At 44.1% G+C, this 19,846-nt stretch overlaps 1 pseudogene; it reads left to right on the plus strand.

Moving 5' to 3' along the window:
• The first annotated feature begins 522 nt into the window (after positions 1–522).
• On the plus strand, positions 523–725 carry LOC144481681 (U2 spliceosomal RNA; annotated as a pseudogene).
• The last annotated feature ends 19,121 nt before the right edge of the window (positions 726–19,846 follow it).

Below are 19,846 nucleotides of genomic sequence, written 5' to 3' on the forward strand. Positions count from 1 at the left end.
CCTTGCCAGATGGCAACCCAAATCCAGATGCTGCAAACAAGCAAGCTGGTTCTGGAGGTGTGACAGGCACTGGCATCTCAACTCTATTACTAAAACAAAACCCTTGGTCCAGTTTGGACTTTGCTGGAATGGTTAATTTACTCACAGTTTAAAAGCCCATCTCTGAGATGATGATTTTGTTCATATATTAGTGCAGAACATTTCTGTTTATTTATCACATTGCTTTTGTTGATCTCCCCATTTAATTTTCTTGGATCTCTTTTCTGCTGAACAGGATAGGCATTATGGCACATGCTTACATTATTAGCCATGTCAACCCATTATTGTTTTAATCCAAATCAGTGAACTTTCTCCAGATCACTTCTTATGCCTCCTTTCATGTTAAGGTTTTGAATGATGTGGAGATGCCGGCGTTGGACTGGGGTGGGCACAGTAAGAAGCTTCACAATACCAGGTTAAAGTCCAACAGGTTTATTTGGTAGCACAAGCTTTCGGAGCAGCGCTCCGAAAACTCGTGCTACCATTGCTTCTCGGCCTTTTGGCTAAGATCAAGTGTAGTATGGATTGGATGCTGCACTTGGTTGAGGTCATTGGGTTACATTGAAGCTTCATATGTTTCATATGAAGCAATTTTTAAAAGCGGCATCCCGGCCTTTTGGCTAAGATGCAAATGAGCTCAAGTCTTGGAGGAGGTGTTGCTTTGCTCCTCCAATCAACTTGGCTCATGTAGATCAGGCCCAGGACAGGGTGATTTGGTCGCTCGCCCTGTCTTGTCAGCCTGGATCTGAAATGTCTCAACTTGTTGAGACTCTGAATTGGATTTGATTTGATTGAATTGGAAAAGTATAAAAAAATAAATAAATAAATCTGTTGGACTTTAACCTAGTGTTGTGAGACTTCTTACAAGTTCAGAATGGCAACATGATACCAATGGTGCTCAGATAAGCTGATAGATTAATAAAATATCTTTCTGCCTATACAGAGAGTCGGCAACAATCCTGATATTAATGGAAGATGATGAGGGAGTGAAGGTGGACTTGGAGGGGGTGCAGTTTGGGGGCTGCCTAGCAGTTGAGAAATGCAGGAGAATGAGTTTCAGATTCTAACGACCGGGCCTGATTGGCATTTTAGAAATTTGTTTCTGGCTATAGCTAGTGATTTGAGCGATGCCTGGCCGCATCTGGGGAGTCTAACAGGGAGGAAGAGATCGGGGTCTGCAGGGTAGCATTGATGAGTGGGGGAGGACACCAGAATATCTCAGACTTTGGAGGACATTATGAGAGCATCAGATTGTAGCCAGTGTCCAATCATGGGGACATTTGCAAGTCAGAGTCACATACTCGAGTTTTAGCATTGGACAAGGGTAATCATGCAGGCCTAAGAAAAGAGTTGGCCCAAGTGGACTGGGCAAGAATATTTAAGGGGAGGATGACAGAAGAAAAATGGTAGTTGTTTAGGAACATATTAAAGACATCTCAACTAAGGTACATTCCTGAGAATAATTATCCATGGCTTAATAAAGAAATCAAGGATAACATAAGGGTAAAAACGAGGGCATGTAAAACTGCAAAAGTTAGTGCCAGCGTGGAAGATTGGGAGAACTTCAAACGCCAACGAAAGGTGACTAAATACAATATCAAAAATGCTAAAATGGACTCTGCAAGGAAGCTAGCTGAAAACATAAATGCAGCCACCAAAAATTTCTATCAGTATATAAAGAGGAAGAGAATAGTGCAAGTGGATGTTGGTCCTTAGAGGATGGAAATGGTGGGGTAATAATGGGAAACTCGGAGATGGCAGAGGCACTAAACCAATACTTTGTCTCTGTCTTCACAGTAGAAGATAATAATTCTGTCTCAAAAACTGCTGTTAAAACAGTGGAACTTGGTGAAATTACTATACAGAGAGAAGGTACTTAGTAAACTGAAGGGTTAAAAATAGATAAGTCCCCAGGACCTGATGGGCTACACCCTAGGGTGTTAAAGGAGGTGACAGCACAGATAGTAGATGTATTAGTTGTGATATTCCAAAATTCCCCGGATTCCGGAAAGGTACCAGTGGATTGGAAACATGCTAATGTGACTTATTCAAGAAAGGAGAGAGGAAAAATATGGGAAACTAAAGCTTGACCTCTGTGGTGGGAAAGTTGTTGAGAGTCAATCATTAAGGAGGAGGTGACTGAGCGTCTGGAAAAGCAAAGCTCAATTCACCAGTGTCAGCACGGTTTTGTGAAGGGCAAGTCTTGTTTGACAAACCTGCTAGAGTTCTTTGAGGATGTGACCAGCAAGGTAGATGATGGGGATCCTCTGGATGTGATCTATCTGGACTTCCAGGAGACATTTGATAAGCTGCCACGCAAGACACTGATCCGAAGAGTTAGATCCTCAGGGGTTGGGGGCAGAGTACTGGCTTGAACTGAGGATTGGCTGACTGATAGAAAGCAGAGGGTTGGGAAAAATGGGTCCTTCTCCAGTTGGCGATCTGTAACTAGTGGGGTCCCACAGGATTCCGTTCTTGGACCACAACTATTTACAATCTATATCAATGATCTACAAGCAGGGACAGAGTTTAATGTAGCGAAATTTGCTGATGACATGAAAATAGGTGGGAAAGCAGGCTGTGTTGAGGAGATGAAAAGTTTAAAAATGGATATTGACAGGGTAGGGGAATGGGCCAGATTCTGTGGATAAATGCGAGGTTATCCATTCTGTCTGGAAAAATAAAAGGGCAAATTATTATTTGAATGGGAACCAGATTCAAAAGATGTCTGTGCACAGGGATCTGGGTGTCCTTGTACATGAGTCTCAGAAAGTGGGTATGCAGGTGCAGAATGTTGTAAGGAAGGCAAATGGAATCTTGGCATTTATCGCAAAGGGTCCAGAGTATAAAAGTAGAGAAGTGTTGTTACAATTGTATAAGGCATTGGTGAGACCAGACTTGGAGTATTGTGTTCAGTTTTGGTCACCTTCTTTGAGGAAGGGTGTGGTGGCACTGGAGGCGGTTCAGAAGACGTTCACTCGATTGATTCCAGGTTTGAAGTGCCTGTTGTATGAGGAGCAATTGAGTAGCTTGGGCTTGTACTCACTGGAGTGCATAAGGATGAGGGGGGATTTGATTGAGGTTTATAAAATATTCAACGGGATTGATAAAGTAAATGTCAACCAAATGTTCCCCCTCTAGAACAGTCTAGCACAAGAGGCCACAGTTATAGATTAAGAGGGGGGAGGTTCAAGACAAGGAGAAGCTACTTCTCACAGAGGGTTGTGAATCTATGGAACTCACTGCCGCAGAGTGCAGTGGATACAGAATCAATCAATGGATTCAAGAAAGAGATAGATAAATATTTGATCAAAAATGGGATAAAGGGCTCTGGGGAAAAGGCAGGGAAGTGGAGTTAGGATGAGATATAGACCAGCCATGATCATATAGAATGGCAAGGTGGGCTCGAAGGTCTGAATTGCCTCCTCTCACTCCTAATTCCTATGCTCCTCTGTTCCTGTTTGCAGAGCTAGAGGGAAGCACTCCTGCTCCTCCAGGTCCACAAGAAATGCTGGAAAAGCACTGAACTCTTCCAGGTGGCCTTCCTCACCCCTCTTCCTCTTACTCTAAAAAACCTTAGCCCTGAAGACACACGGAGGCCATGGTGCGTGACGGGGAGCCCGCTACACGACCTCCGCTGATGTCTCCCAGCCTGTTGCGCTGCTCAAGCAGCGGGCTGGGAGAATCGCCCTCATAAATGAGGAACCAGTTTCCAGGGAGAAGTTGCTCGCTCACTCACATGCTTCTTCCTGCCTTTTTTATTTACCACTGAACCCAATCTCATCAATTTCCAGAATGAAAATGTCCTCCAGTGATCCAGAAGCCATGTGGCTAGTGTATCTCCATTTACTGACACTCCAAGTTGCTTCATTTGCTCTCAAAATCCTCAATCCTGTGCAATTTCTTTACCAAACACGAACGCTTTCAGATCAATGATGTAAACTGTCCAAGAGGGTTTTGGCAGTGCCAAACAATGTCCAGCTGTTATTTTTGCAGCCAGTTCAAGGTCAGATCCACATCAGGTTGATGGTGGAGCCAGCTACTTCTTATTATTAATAACTGCATAGATTGCCAGTGGAGAACTTAGCCCCCTGTGTCAGAATCTTTGATCAGAATCGCGATGAATTTGGAAAATGGTCTGAACTATCATTGCACAGCTGTGGACTCTCCTCTCTGCAATTCACTGGAAGGTTGAATAGATTGGGTGGGGGGAAAGAAAGACTTATCTTTTCCAACCACAGTTCATCCCAAAGTGCCCCACAATCAATGCTGTAATGTAGGAAACACAGCAGCCAAATGGTGCAGACCAAGCTCGCACAAGCAAGAGCTTGATATCAGCAGATCATTTCTCTATGTGATGTTGGTTGAAGGGAATTGTGCCCAAGACACTGTGGAGAGCTCAAATAAAAGCAGATAAACTCAACGGCCGAACATCTATCACCTCGCCTGCCCCAGAATCGGGGAGAGCGAGGTTCCCAGAACGGAAATCTCCGTTGGCCTTGGGTGGCATTTTATGATCTCGCCCGAGCGAGGCCACAAAGTCCCACCCAACAGATCTGGCAGCATCTGTGGAGAGAGAAACCAGAGTTAAAGTTTTGAGTCCATGAACTCTGTTTCTCTCTCCACAGACACTGCCAGACACGCCGGGGAGGGGAGGATTTTCCGGCCACGCTCGCCCCAAGACCTGAAAATCCTGCCCAAGGTCAATGGACCTTTGCCTGGACCGTGTCCCGTTCGCTACAAATCCTGTGGCAGGTGGGACGAGAAATTTCCGCCAGACGAGTTTATCCGGCACTTTCTGTTTCTGAATCATAGAATCTCTACAGTGCAGAAGGAGGCCATTTGGCCCATTAAGCCTACATCAACAACAATCCCACCCAGGTCCTGTCCTATCCCCATAACCTCACATGTTTACCCTTCTAATCCCCCTGACACTAAGAGGCAATTTTGCATGGCCAATCAACCGAACCCGCACATATTTGGACTGTGGGAGGAAACCGGAACTCTCAGAAGGAACCCACGCAGACACGGGGAGAACGTGCAAACTCAACACAGGCAGTGACCCGAGGCCAGAATCGAACCCGGGTCCCTGGAGCTGTGAGTCAGTAATGCTAACCACTGTGCCACTGTGCCACTTCATCGTGCCACCATTTCAGATTTCCAGCATCCGCAGTATTTTGCTTTTATTACCGTGGAGAGCTCCTCTGATCTTCTTCAGAATAATGCGTGGGATCTTTTGTATTCACCTTAGTGGCAGTCAGGGTCTCGGACAGGCCCCTGGTCAAAAGGTCTCCCTCAGTGCTGTACTGGAGCTTCAAGCTTTTTTTTCTGCTCACTTTTCTGGAGCGGTATGTGAACTCACAACCTTCTGACTCAAAGGAATATGATTAAATCCATTGGGCACAGCTGGATAATAGAAGATTGTGATATACTGGACAGACCCAGCAGCCCAGGCAGTTCCCTCTGTGATTAAGCTTTAATAAATCAGTAAATATGTGCACGTACTAATTTATAGACTCATCAAAGAGAAAGCACAGAGAAAGAGATCAAGGGAGATATGTTAAATTTTACACAAGAGTATCAGCCCAATTCTGGATAATAAGATGAATCAAGTGAGGGCACTTCTTGCCAGTGTCACTTCTTTACATTCAGTTCTCTGCCCAAAGGCAGATCCTTGCCGATATTTCATAGAATCATGGTAAAGAGTGAAATATTTCACCCCAGGAAGAGCAGTGTGGCAGCGCCTGTATCTAACGCAGACAAAGGACGGAGCACAATACTGTTAATCTGATCCACATGCTGACTGTTTAGCCAACTGAGCTAACCCTCTTCATTGTTCAACACATGGACCTCATGGAATTGAACACCATTGTCAAAGTCAGGGTCAAGCTGGCATTCGCAAATGGAATCGTAGGGCAGGATCCTCCCTGCCTCCTGGGGCAACAAGCTGGCAGATGGATGGGTCAATGAAATGCTGAGGAGCCATGTCGAGACAGCTTCCTGATGTAGTCCCTAATTGGGATGGCACGGTGGCACAGTGGGTGGCACTGGTCTCACAGTGCCAGGGACTCGGGTTCAATTCCAGCCTCGGGTGACTGTCTGTGTTCAGTTTGCACATTCTCCCCATGTCTGCATGGGTTTCCTCTGGATTCCTCCCACACTCCAATGATATGCGAAAATTGTTCCTTATCAGGGGGATTAGCGAAGTAAATACATGGGTTATGGGGATAGGGTCAGGATGGGTTTGTTGTTGGTGCAGGCTCGATTGGCAGAATGGCCTCCTTCTGTACTGTAGGTATTCTACGATCTATCTATTCTAGTGATGCCACTGGGGATATTTCCCGGGGGGGGGGGGGGGGGGGGGGGGGGGGGGGGGGCGGGGATGCTGAGTGCTGGATGGAGGCAGACTGACTATTTGAGTAATTAATGGACCTCAGGGCCATTTTCCCAGGCTGCTGGCATTTTACCAGAGGTACAGAAGCATTTTCCACACATCCCGCCAGGGGGATGCTGGCAGATTCATGAAGAGAGACATTCCAGTGTTGACCGCGTGGCCTAATGGATAAGGCTTCAGACTTCGGTAATCATAGTGATGATGCTATCAGAAAATTGCAGGTTCGAGTCCTGTCGCGGTCGTTTTGGGCGGCACGGTAGCACAGTGGTTAGCACTGCTGCTTCACAGCTCCAGGGTCCCGGGTTCGATTCCTGGCTCGGGTCACTGTCTGTGTGGAGTTTGCACATTCTCCTCGTGTCTGCGTGGGTTTCCTCCGGGTGCTCCAGTTTCCTCCCACAGTCCAAAGATGTGCGGGTTAGGTTGATTGGCCAGGTTAAAAATTGCCCCTTAGAGTCCTGGGATGCGTAGATTAGAGGGATTAGCGGGTAAATATGTGGGGGTAGGGCCTGGGTGGGATTGTGATCGGTGCAGACTCGATGGGCCGAATGGCCTCCTTCTGCACTGTAGGGTTTCTATTCTATGATGTGGTTTCCTGGTGGGGGAGAGGCAAACACTATGGAAAAAAGAAGGGGACCGCGGGCAGAGAAGTTAACTTCCACAACACCAGCGATTTTCCAAGAGTGATTTGCCCTTTGATACTGGCCCCATGAGTTTTAGTTTTTATTTATTTTTTACTTGCCTGCTCGAGGATGCAGCAATGGTCACCTCTCCTGGCGATGCTGGTGAGGCTTCAGAGCTCCTTACCCTCGGATTGGCCCAGTCAATGACCATACCCAACAAGAGAGAATCTAATCATCGCTCATTGGCATTGAATGGAATTACATCACTGAATCCCCCACTATCATCATCCTGGGCATTACCATTGACCAGAAACTGAACTGGAGTAAACATAAACACTGTGGCTACAAGGGCAGGTCAGAGATTAGCAATCATGCGGTGAATAACTCACTTCCTGACTCCCTAAAGCCTGCCTACTATCTACAGAACATAAGCCAGGAATACTCTCCACTTGCCTTAATGAGTGCAGTCCCAACAACGCTCAAGAAGCTTGACACCATCCAGAACAAAACAACCGCTTGATTAGTTACCACAGAAAGTAATTGAGGCCAAAATGTTGTGTGATTTCAAGAATTAGATATAGCTCTTGGAGATAAAGGGTTCAAGGGATATTGGGGGGGTTGAGGGGGGAGGGGGGGAGGGGGGGTGGTGCATGGGGGATGGATGGGTGGGATCAGGATATTGAATTTGATGATCAGCCATGATCATAATGAATGGCGGAGCAGGGTCGAAGGGCCGAATGGCCTACTCCTGCTTCTGTTATCTATGTAGGTTTCTATGTATGTTTCCAAAAATATTCCCTTCACCACTGATGAACTGTAGCAGCAGTGTGTGCCATCTACAAGATGCACTGCAGCAAATCACCAAGGATCCGAAGCCAACACCTTCCAAACCCACAATCACTACCATCTAGAAGGCAAGGGCAGCAGATGCCTGGGAACACCACCAACTGGCGGTTCCCCTCCAAGTCACACACCATCCTGACTTGGAAATATATCGTTGTTCCTACACTGTCGCAGGGTAAAGATCCTGGAATTCCCTCCCTAACAGAACCGTGGGTGTGCCTACACCACATGGACTGCAGTGGTTCAGGAAGGCAGCTCACCACCAACTTCTTAAGGGCAATTAGGGATGGACAATAGATGCTGGCCGAGGCAGCGACGCCCACACCCGTGAATGAATTAAAAAAATTAGGTGTATGTCCTGTGAACATTGCTTCAAACCGGGTAAATTGGATTGCAGAATGAGTAGTTCATTGTTTGCAGTTTCTAATGAAAAAAATAGCATGAGGGCGAAATCCCACAGAGACCTAACAACCATAAAGTTGACGGTTACATTCTTTAATTGCGTTCACATAATATCCTTATGCCAAACGGATCGCAATCTTTAGCTGGACAGTGGATTATACAATAATAATAGAGGTCAAAGCTTGCTTTTGAAAAGATCAGAATCTATTTGTGTCTTTATGGCTCAGGGTAAAAAAGGAAATGTTATTAATTGAGAACCTATCAAAAGCGGATGAATTTTCATGCAGAGATAATATTGCAAAATAGCAGGGGATAATTATTTGTGTCTAACTTCAGTGTATCTTTGTGTGTGTGGATGATGAGATCCTCCAGGCTAGCAACTTAATGCAGCAGATATTAAATCAGAGAAGTAAAAAAAAACAGAGACTAACGCCTTGTAAGGGGAGATGGTGGTGTAGTGGTAATGTCACTGGGCTAGTAATCCCGAGGCCCAGACTAATGGGATTTCTCCTCTTCATCAGAGGGGATACGGGTTCAAATCCCACAATGGCAAATGGTTGGAATCTGAATCCAATTAATAATTGGACCATGCAGCTTGTACATTGTAAAAAAAAAATCTGGTTCAATAATGCCCTTCGGGAAAGTAAATGTCATCCTCACCTGATCTGGCCTACCTGTGATTTCAGACCCACAGCAATGGGGTTAACTCTTAACTGTCCTCTGAAGTCATCAAGCAAACTAGCCTCCCATCTATTGACTCTGTCTACACTTCCTGCTGCCTCGGGAAAGCAGCCAGCATAATCCAAGACCTCAAACACCCCGGAAATACCCCCTTCCACCTTCTTCCTTTGGGTAAAATCTGAAAATGTGTACTAATGACTCAAGAACAGCTGTCATCAGACTTTTGAATGGTCCTATCATTTCTTAAGCTGATCTTTCTCTACACCCTAGCTGTGATTGCAACATTAAATTCTCCACCCTCTCCTTCCCTTCTCCCCTATGTACTCTATGAATGGTATGTTTTTGTCTGTATAGTGCACAAGAAACAATACTTTTCACTGTATCCCAATACATGTGTCAATAACAAATCAAATCAAATCAAAAGTGGTCCACCATGCAGTGCAAATGCAATTAGGGATGGACAAGTAATGCAGGCCTTGCTACTGATGCCCACATCGCTGCTTATAAATTAAATGCTTTGCTAACCTTTCTCTTACAAGTTTTGCTGAAGGTTCAGTTGAAGCTGTACAATATCAGACTGAGCCATGTAGGCAGACAGAGTCCCCGGGTATCACCACTGCACCATGCCGAGTTAGGCAATCACTAGTTGACCATTTGGGGCAACTGTACCTTCAACGTACTGGAGTTCAGAACAGAAACATGCAGCCAGAACTTCCACTATTCTGAACATTATCCCAAAACCCTAACAGGATAATAAGTGACCTTCACAGTGTCGCCACATGCTTGCACACAAGGAACATTTTAGGTAATCGTTATACTTGGGCTAGTGTGCCCTCAGGAAGGGCCTCAATACTGGAGGGATCCCAGTACTCAAGCAACTGCCTCAGATGTCAGAGGGAGAGGGTAAGGTGAGTGCCAGATCATGTTTACCTGTGAAGCCTTTGTTCTGAATTTACTCAATGACTGAACATCTCTGTATCTCTGAGATGCAAAGTTCCAAAGAACAACCCTCTAATGAAGATAAACTTCTCTTTATCTCAGTCCTAAAACAGCCATTCCTTCATCATGTGATCATGATCTCTAATTCCAGACTCTATAATCAGCAGAAATAACCTCACGAGATCTACCATGAGTTGAGGACCAGATAAATAAACCTAGCATCTGGAAGATCCCAGTCTCCAGACCTCAGAGACTCAGAGCTAGTTCTCCTTTCTCCAGCTCCCAAGACGCAACTGAGCTGAGTTTCTCTCTGTGAGCCTAATTCCGCCCAGTCACCTGATATTACAGTCAGTCAACCCTAATCTGCAAATTCCCAGGGGGAAACGCTAAAATAACAGAACAGCATTAGGCCAGATTAAAACAAGCATTCTCGCTATTAAGATCAATTAGGCTGCTGCAGTAACAACAGGGCTGCCAGATCCAGACAAAATGGCACTGATAATAAAATAAAATAAACTGCTAAAACAGATCCTGCACAGGAAACATGACCCAACTACATTTCTTAAAGCACAGTATCGTCAGACCTGTTAAGTGTGCTAAGAATTGAATGCCTTTCAACCAGTTCACTTCCCATTGTCCAGAGAATACAGACTCATTCCATTCAATTCCTTGAGCAGTTTTGCTTGGGTTCAGGAATGAGTTTTAAGTGGATTTTCAGCAACTATCGAACCGTACCCCTGCAAAATAAGTAGACAAAGATCAGAAAATAAGAAGAAAACAATAAAACAAATGCCTTGCTGCCATATTGAAGATATTTCACTTGTTAATGTTAATAACGGTGAGGTGTTAACTTTTAGAAAAGAAATGAAAACATGGGGAATAATGAGGAAAATGTAGCTGCAATGAGGCTATTTATTCTGTTTACCGGAGCGGCTGGGTAGTCATGGATTGTACTTATCTCTGAATTAAATGAATACCTCCGGCCGAAGAACAATGAATATTGTATGCTTTTCTTACTTTGCTTCTGTGCTTTTGGAACCCATGTTGGTCTGAGAGTACTTCACAAAACTGATGCATCCACTAGCTCCTGTTCCACACCATCTCATCAGATCCGACCAAGACAGCGCTTTAGAGAAAAGCTGTGATATTCTTGTGCACATACTTGAAGCCATGGTGGGAAATCAGTGCAGTGAACTGTCCAACCAAGTGTTAGCTTGTTTTTCTGCTCATTATAATGCCATTAGATTGTTTCTTAACACTTCAGATGCAATTGCAGTGCAGAACAATTTTATTATTTGACAAAGATTGATGAACATTGTGCTCCTGTACCACTTAATATCGTATCAGAATGCTTGTTTCAACACTCAAAGGCCATTATGGAAGAATAGTATTATTAGCTATGAAAGGTTCCTCAAGTCACCATCAATTGATTCACATATACAGTATTCTTGTGAGTAACCATATACTTCAAAGCAGTCGATATAATTGAGATTAATACGTTCCAGAATTCTAGGAATCTTGGACTCTCGGAACAAGATGCATCAATGTATGACTTGTCTTTCCATGGGAGGAACAAGATGACTTGTCTTTCCGTGGGAGTGGCAATTGAATTGAATGTCCTGTAAATATGAAAAGGTAAAAGTGCATACTGCATTGGCATTAAGCAAAATTATGGGACGAGTCTGCCCAATAATCTTACCTTCATAGCCACACTTGAATGCAATATTTTATGACTTCTAAAAAATTATTTTTGTGGGTTTATTTTAATCAAAATCAATTCATCAATTTTTCAGTCAGAAGCCCCGACTGAGTCATTGAGTGGTGTTTTTCATCCCTTTTCAGAATTTCACTGACTGTCATCTTGAAAACCCAACACACGTCGATGCTGCTGGGCATTTTCTAACTGTTTAAATTATCGCCGAAATAATATGCAGGACCTCCACGAGTTTGTGCATTTGGGTTTCCGATCGTTGTCGCTCCACGACAATGCAAAGTCAAAAAATTACCTCAGGTTATGTCTAACCCATCCACAACCAGAACTGTGCTAAGCTTACAACATTGGGGATTCCTTCTAATTAATCCCCTTTCTCTACCCTTTCCTTTAGATATATATTATTCAAATATAAGCCAATTTAACAAAAAAAATCCTTTTATATTATGCGTTTCATGACCTCAGGATGTTTTATGATGCTTTGTTGCCAATCAAGTGTTGTCACTGTTACAACATCGGAAATATGCATTCTACTTCCACCACTATTCCTGGTAGAACATTTGGTTTGCCAACAATCCTCTGCTTTCTTTTACTTGCAAGACTGGGGAAGCAATTATAATTCAATGCTGAGGTCCATTCAATCTCTTCAGCGAGTGTAGTGTAAACGGTTGTGATGCCACCAGAAATGGATCTCTCACAGCAAACGTTTAGTACAGGGACGATGGTCACAGTTATAGTTTGAGATGTTTCCCTTGTGGAGTGAGTGGTCACATCAGTGGCACAGTAATTAGCACTGCTTCCTCACAGCGTGAGGGACCCGGGTTCAATTCACAGTTTGGGTCACTGTCTGCGTGGAGTTTGCACATTCTCCCCATGTCTATCTGGGTTTCTTTCAGGTGCTCCAGTTTCCTCCCACTGTCCAAAGATGTACAGGTTAGTTGGATAGGCCACACTAAATTGCTCCTTAGTGCAGGGTGATTAGCAGGGTAAATACATGGGGTTACGGGGCTTAGACCTGGGTGGATTGTTGTCGGTGCAGGCTCGATGGGCCAAATGATTTTGATTTGATTTGACTTGATTTATTATTGCCACATGTATTAACACACAGTGAAAAGTATTGTTTCTTGTGCGCTCTACAGACAAAGAATATCGTACATACAGAAGGAGAGTGTGCAGAATGTAGTGTTACAGTCATAGCTCGGGTGTAGAGAAAGATCAACTTAATGCAAGATCAGTCCATTCAAAAGTCTGACAGCAGCAGGGACGAAGCTGTTCTTGAGTCGGTTGGCACATGACCTCAGACTTTTGTATCTTTCTCTTGACGGAAGAAGGACCGCTTTCTGAAGAGATTCGATGATTTTCCCTGGTCCATCCTCAAGTGTTATCCAGATTTAACAAGATTGCAATTGGGTTATTTTAATCAAATATCAGTCGCCAAAAATGCAAACCCACTCAAGGACCAACTTAACCATGTTGGGCATTGAACGACACTTGCCTGTAATGAGAGGTAAGTGTTGGTGGAACCAGAAAATGTGCCATAAGTAGTTGAAAACTGGCACAATCACAACATGGGATACATTCCAATCCTTCTTGCAACCAATAGATGCAAGATGGCCTGGGGTTTATAATTTCTTGTTGAGCTATCAGGCGGACACACCTGACCATTGACTTCAACCTAATTCCCAGGATCGCTTAATTTGAATAAATGAGGGTGACTATCTGCTGCAGCCACTGTTGACATGTTCTGCAATATAAGTATAATGGAGTGGCACGGTGGCACAGTGGTTAGCACTGCTGCCTCACAGCGCCAGAGACCCGGGTTCGATTCCGGCCTTGGGTGAAAGTCTCTGCAGAGTTTGCACATTCTCCCTGTGTCTGCGTGGGTTTCCTCCGGGTGCTCCGGTTTACCCCCACATTCCAAAGATGTGCGGGTTAGCTTCATTGGCCACGCTAAATTGACTCTAATGTCAGGGGGATCAGCAGGGTAAATATGTGGGGTTACGGGAATAGGGCCTGGTGGGATTGTGGTCAGTGCAGATTCGATGGGCCGAATGGCCTCATCCTGCACTGTGGGATTCTATGATTCGAGGATAATATCTTCTGATGCTGTTCATGGGTTCCAGCAGGCGAAGCTCTGCTGTGGAAAGTTTAAAACTTGGATATGGCGCAAAGGTAGAATCAAGGAGATGATGTTGGGAGACAGGAAGTCAGTGGTAACTGCTTCAAAACACTGCAGCTGCCAGGAATTTGAAATAAAAACAGAAAGCATTGGAAAGACTCAGCAGGTCAAGCAGTGTTCTGTGGAGCGAGAAAGAAGGGAAATAGGATGGAATTTTCTCTGGAAAATTCTAACTGCCGAATGAGTGATAAAACTGAAAGTTTTCTCATCTGTTTTTCCAGTGAGCTGAGTTTCGTGAATTTTGGGCACTCCGTACAATCCAGAGGCTGTAGTCTTATTCCTGCCTGGAGGGGAAGTGGGCGGAGCCAATTCACGCTGGGAAGCCGGCTGCAGACTGCTAGGGGCACTATTGCGTACACGCCATGATCACGCGTATGCTGTATACAAATGTACACAGTACATTTCCCCGGCACAAGGCTGATTATGTCGGCAGACCAGGACCGGCAATATTGGGAGAGGTGACAAAATCTGATTTTTTGCATCTCGCTCATATTTCCCACTCTGCGACACCGCTCGATTAGTACGGCAGGGCTGAAAAATCCTGTCGGTAATGTTTCAGGATGATGACCTCTCCTCATATTGGAACAAAAGCAAAACTGCTTTGGACCCACTTGGACAAGGCCTTATTAAGCAGTTGTGTGGACTCTGCGGAGGGTAGTGGCTTTGCCTGTGAGTAACTACGCAGCTACTTGCTGGATCACTGTGCATTGCTGGGAACGGTTGAATGAGGATAGCCTGGACTTTCTCAGTGAACAGTTAAATATGCAGGCAGGCCACAAATTCACTCAAAAGGCAACAGCATCTTCCAAACCCATGATTTCTTCCATCAAAGTAGCAGGTGCGTGGGAACATCAATAACACACCATCATGACTTGGAAATATTGTCGGGAATTTTACTGTCCCACCCGCCACAGGAATCGGAGCGGGTGAGAGGAGGACCATGGAAAGATCCGCTGACCTTGGGTGAGATATTTGGTTTTGGGACGAGCGAGGCCATAAAGTCCCACCCATTATCTCTGTTTCTACACTTTCAATTGGGTCAAAATCTTGGAATTCTCTTCCTAACAGCACTGTGTGTGTACCTACATCACCTGAACTGCTGGGGTTGAAGATGGCAGCTCACCACCACCTTCTCAAAGGCAAATCAGAGATGGACAATAAATGCTGGTCTGGCTAATTGCTCAAGGATCGTTACAATGGACTGATAAAATATAGGTTTACCTAATTAACTCTCAGCACTTAGGGCATAACAAGATAGAAGCATGATGGTACAATTACAAGGGCAACATTTGAGGGTTAGCCCAGATTTTTGGGTTCTAACCCTGGTGTAGGACTTCAGTCCAACTACCTCTGGTTCAAGGACTGCTACCCTCTGGGTCACAGTGGACAATGGTACTTGTTCATGCTTCAAGCGCAAAATCTGCCTTGGTAGAAAGGCAGATTGTACAATTGGATATGAATATCAGCAAACTAGCTTGCAGATATGACCCAGAAAATTGTAACAGCTCTAAATTTAGCATTTGACTTAGATGTCCAATTGTCCAATCTGCTCTCCAAATCAGCAAAGTACTAAGCGTGATATGTTAACCAATGAATATTGCCCCAGTTTATTCCAATTCTACCAAAACACTATGTTTTGTGACAGAAAATGACATGTATATTTTTCACAAAGGCTCATTTTGACCCAGTTTTGTACTCGTCCAAGAAAACGCCTCAAATTGGTATTACACTGGTTTGAAACCACTGCCCTTTCAATCATTGAGAAAACTGTAAACCTTACCAATTAGAGTGTGTGGTCGGCATTTTACAAAATATTATAGAGCTTCAAAATTAGAAATTCTCCATTTATTTCATCATTTAATGAAAACTGGCACAGCAAGTTAACAGCAGGGATGGTGGTATAGTGGGTGCACCTTGTCCATGCATACACCCTGAGTAAAGGTTTTATTGTTCAGTGTCTTCCACTGCATTCCCCGTGCAATGGGAGATCCATTGTAGTCAGAGATTGGGTCAGCAGCTTACTTGTGTGATGGCACTGTGCCTTTAAGAAATGCCTTTGTCATGTTTCTTGTGCAGGATCTATATTAGCAGTTATTCATTTTCAGTTATTCAGGATTTTCACAGTAGCTTCATTGCAGTGATAATGTCAGCCTACTTATGACTAATAAATAAACTTTACTTTTTAAAAACTTTATTTTTTTATTATCAATGCCATTTTGTCCAGAACCTGCATCCTCCATTGTTCCTGCAGCAGCATAATTTCTCCTAATTGCTAGAATCTGAACTGATGCTGTTCTGCTGATTTTACTGATTTTCCCTGGGGTTTTGCAGAGTAGGACTTGATTAGGTTGCTTGATAGTAGTATCAGGTGACTGGGTGGAGCTGGGCGAACACAGAAATCTCAGGTTCAGTTGCTGTTTGGAAGCTGCATTGGGAGGTAGTCCTTTCTCTCTCTGAAGTCTGGAACCTGCCAGAGACTAGGTTTATACCTCTGAAGTTTGGCTACCTGAGGATATATCTTTCTCTGAGGCTCTACTATTTGGGATCTTTAGAGAGAGGTCGCTTTCTCTGCCTCTCTTTCTCTCTCTAGTTTTAGAGACGGGAATCTGCCAGGAAGTAAGTCTCTTTCTCTGAGATCATAGAAACCCTACAGTACAGAAAGAGGCCATTCGGCCCATCGAGTCCGCACCGACCACAATCCCACCCAGGCCCTACCCCCATATCCCTACATATTTTACCCGCTAATCCCTCTAATCTACACATCCCAGGACACTAAGGGGCAATTTTAGCGTGGCCAATCAACCTAACCCGCACATCTTTGGACTGTGGGAGGAAACCGGAGCACCCGGAGGAAACCCACGCAGACACGAGGAGAATGTGCAAACTCCACACAGACAGCGACCTGAGCCGGGAATCAAACCCAGGTCCCTGGAGCTGTGAAGTAGCAGTGCTAACCACTGTGCTACCGTGCCACCCTGTTTGGTGGTGGATCTTTATCTGGAGGTTGCTGTGTGAAAATTAGAAGATGGGTGTCTGTCTGGATCTCTGTCAAAAGGTGCTAAAAAGCTGGAAATCTAGCATTCATACGAGCATTTTTGTTTTTGATGCTGACTTCTTCTAAAGAAGAGATTTATCTCTGTGGGGCATGTTTCTTACATTGGAACTATAGAGGTAGCTACTTGTTAAGAATTACACTTTGTCATGTTTAGGTATTTTAATTGGTAAAAGTTATGCTAATTCTTTTTGTTATATTGCAACTGTGTTCTGAAATAAAGTTTGTTTTGATAAATGGATCAATTCAATCATTCCTGGAGTGAAACACCTTGTGCTCAAACTAATACCAAAATCAAATCACATCTCCAAAGATGTGTGGGTTAGGTGGATTGGTCATGCTGAATTGCCCCTTAGTGTCAGGGAGATTAGCAGGGTAAATATGTGTGGGGCTAAGGGGATAGGGTCTGGATGGGATTGTTGTTAGTGCAGGCTCAATGGGCCAAATGGCCTCTTTCTGCATTGTAGGGATTCTATCATACTGTGAAATGTAAAAGTTGGGGCCTCGGCTAACTTCATAATGTACCTTGGAGTTTCTGATCTGGTCCCTGATACTTGCATAATACGTACTTTTATTTTTCAGCTTCATTCTTTTATTTTTCAAGAATATCACTATCGATTTATTTTTGACTGACAGAAAGAGCTTCAAGGAATGTATTTTTAAGCTTCACTGACTGTGGATGTACATTCATGAGGACCTAGGTTGCAGCAAGTGGAATCCATTCCTCGGTGCATTGTAGGAGAATCTTGTTATCATATTACACATAATACCAGTCTTGTTCTGCTCTTTTCAATTTGCTGTCGAAAAACTATCTGAATTCTCCTGTTATTAACATGCCAAAAGCTTCTCCACAACAACAACAGCTGCTTCCATATGTTAGATACAGGGTAGAGAGGCAAACCTGAACTCCGTTAATTCTCTCTCTGTCTATCCATAAGCAGAGGTGTTTTTGCTCCAAAAGTAGGTTGTAGCGTTTATTCCAAAACCCTTTGTTTGTGCAGTTAATTTGTTTAAAATAACCAGCGGAAAAACTCTCTTCATTTTTAAATCGGAAGGTTAATTTGTGCATACATTCAATCCTGGTGTTTGGGCAGTGGGGGTGGGACTGGCAGGGGAATGATTGCAAATTCATATGCACACACACGCACAAGCACACATTCATGTACACACAATCATATACACACACACACATATATACAGTAAGGAGGAGTTTAACAACTATGAATAATTTAACATTAAAGGAACCACAGAAATAGTTATCAGTTCACTTGATTTGCAGCATCCGGAAGGTCCAAATTCCAGAAGGGGGGCGGCACCGTGGCACAGTGGTCAGCACTGCTGCCTCACAGCGCCAGGGGCCCGGGTTCGATTCCCGGCTTGGGTCACTGTCTGTGCGGAGTTTGCACATTCTCCTCGTGTCTACGTGGGTTTCCTCTGGGTGCCCCGGTTTCCTCTCACAGTCCGAAAGATGTGCTGGTTAGGTGCATTGCCATGCTAAATTCTCCCTCAGTGTACCCGAACAGGTGCCGGAGTGTGATGACTAGAGGATTTTCACAGTAACTTCATTGCAGTGTTAATGTAAGCCTTACTTGTGACACTGTTAAATAAACTTTAAACATTTATGCCTTGCTGCCGTTTCTCTATAAAACTCCCCTTTCCTTCCTTTCTCCCCCTTTTCCTGTCGTTTTCTCACAATGGAAGAATGAGTTTGGATGAGGGCCACACATGCTGTCCTCCTTGACGATGTCTCCTTTTGCTTTAAATATTGTTCACACGTTTAACAGATAACTTCCGTCAGTTAATAAAGGTCCCAACATTCATTAAATGTCAAGACTGCAGGCTAACGTATTTAATCAAAGCCAGGCAGTAATTTATTGTCACAGATAAATCACAGTTATTACAGATTGCATTTTATTTTAGTAGATACCGCAATAATAAAGAATCAGCATTATCCTGTCTTGTCTTATCTTTTTTTTAGTGAAAGTCCCTTAGGGAGCATTAAATTCATTCCCTGGCCCTATTAAAATATGGAAATAGTTTTAAAAGTAACTCCTTTCTCTTGGACATTATGCAAATCGGAAATGGGATTCTATCAGAGATTCATTCGAGCTCCAAAGAGTCCCAATGCTGAGTGAATCACTGAGCCATCAGGTCTCATCCTGCATTCTGTAATTCAGGCTGATTTTAGCTGCTGCACTGTTAATAAGTCAAAAGATCATGTGTTAAAGAGCATCACATCTGCAGTCGTTCCCGCTTGTGAGCACTTTCCAGCAACACATGAAAAAAGAGGAAGAAAGGCCAGATTTTATTGAACATCTTTTATCGCTTCAGTATAGCCCAAAGCACTTTATAGCCAGTCCTGCCCGCAGCAAGCTCCCCGCACACAATGTAATGATGACCAAATAATCATTTCTTTTTCATGATGTTGGTTGAGTGCAAATTATTGGTCAGGGCACTGAGGAAAACTCACTTCCACCTCTTTCAAACACCTCCACGGGAACATTATATCCGCACGAGAGGTTAGAGAGAGCCTTGATTTAATACATCAACCAAAAGAGAGTCCTCCTCTCAGAGTGAACTGGAGCATTCATCTGGATTTTATGCTCCAGCTTCAGGAGGGGTGCTAGAACTCACAACCTCCTTCCTCACACAGTCAGATAGTTCACGACCAGTGAGCCTGCGCATGCCAGTGGGAGAGAGACTGCAGCCAGAGTGAGATTCAGCCAGAGTGAGGGTATCGGGAATTTGGGGCTGAGTGAGAATTCGGTGCTGAGGGGAAAGAGATGCTCATTTTCAGGAGGAGTGGATAGGCGGACCTGCAAGGGAGACACCAGGGCAAGTAAGAGATAGAAAGAAATAGAACGATGGCATCACAGCCAGCAGGTAAGTGATTGGCTGGTGACTGGTAAGTAGTTTTTATTTTCTTTATTTTTCTCTTGGCATTGTAGTTGTTGTTGTAGGTTAACTTGAGGGTTAAGTCTCGGCA

Source organism: Mustelus asterias, chromosome 2 (genome assembly GCF_964213995.1).
Source record: "Mustelus asterias chromosome 2, sMusAst1.hap1.1, whole genome shotgun sequence".
Taxonomy (NCBI): domain Eukaryota; kingdom Metazoa; phylum Chordata; class Chondrichthyes; order Carcharhiniformes; family Triakidae; genus Mustelus; species Mustelus asterias.